This window comes from Oncorhynchus keta, chromosome 8 (genome assembly GCF_023373465.1).
Source record: "Oncorhynchus keta strain PuntledgeMale-10-30-2019 chromosome 8, Oket_V2, whole genome shotgun sequence".
Classification (NCBI taxonomy): domain Eukaryota; kingdom Metazoa; phylum Chordata; class Actinopteri; order Salmoniformes; family Salmonidae; genus Oncorhynchus; species Oncorhynchus keta.
The window spans coordinates 34,869,896-34,870,826 of NC_068428.1; positions in this window are offsets into that span (position 1 = coordinate 34,869,896).

Here is a 931-nt window from a genome sequence, read left to right on the forward strand (position 1 = left end):
TACGGACCTGGGCGTAACTGGTTGTTCTATCGCTGTTCGGGTGGTCGGGGCCGAAACTGTCTGACTCTCGTTCATCCGATTAATTAAGGTTATGAGGGCTTCGGGAATCAGGGATAACATGTTTTCCTCAGGCGCCCCTGACTCGTTCATACGATTAATCATTTCTAAGAGTTCGGCTGGAATCTGTGTTAATATGCTTTCATCTAACATTCCTGACTCGTTCATACGTTTAATAACTTCTAGGAGTTCGGCTGGAATCTGGGATAAGAGGCTTTCAACTGTCTCCCCTTGTTGCGTTAGTTCTGCCATTTTTGGATAATTAAGGGTGTTAGTTTTTTGGGTCTTTCTGTAATGGTTGGTGTTACATGTATGATTTTAGCGTCTGTATTTGTGTTTTTTAATGGGGTTGCTGTTTAACATGCGTGGAATTGTTCTATGCCAGAATAACATATCGTCTCTGTACTGTCTCTCAATTAAATCCCCCAGTCGTTTGTATAGCAAAACATTCCTCGATTTCAAAGCCCTGGAAAATAAATGTGAAAAACCTTTCTTGTTCGGCTGCAGGTACTGAGGCCGTAGAATTGACTGGGTCGATAAGTTTGGCCGCATCACAGAATAGCTGGTCGTCAACATCTGACATGTCATTAAAAACAGTTCTCTCGGGTGTTTCATCGGGAATGCTCGGGCGCCGGAATCCCCACCCCAGCTCTAGATGTATGTGGCCGTCTGTGCCGTTTTCGCCGGGCGGAGTCTGAATGAAAATAATACATACATAATTACATTATTAGATATAAAAAAATATATGTTAGCTACATACAAATGTCAAATACATTTCCGTTATAATAATATATATTAACAATACATAGTTAAAATACCTCAGCTTTTTTGGCGCTTGTTGTGACGAATCGCCAAAACCGGGGTGTGTGACTTT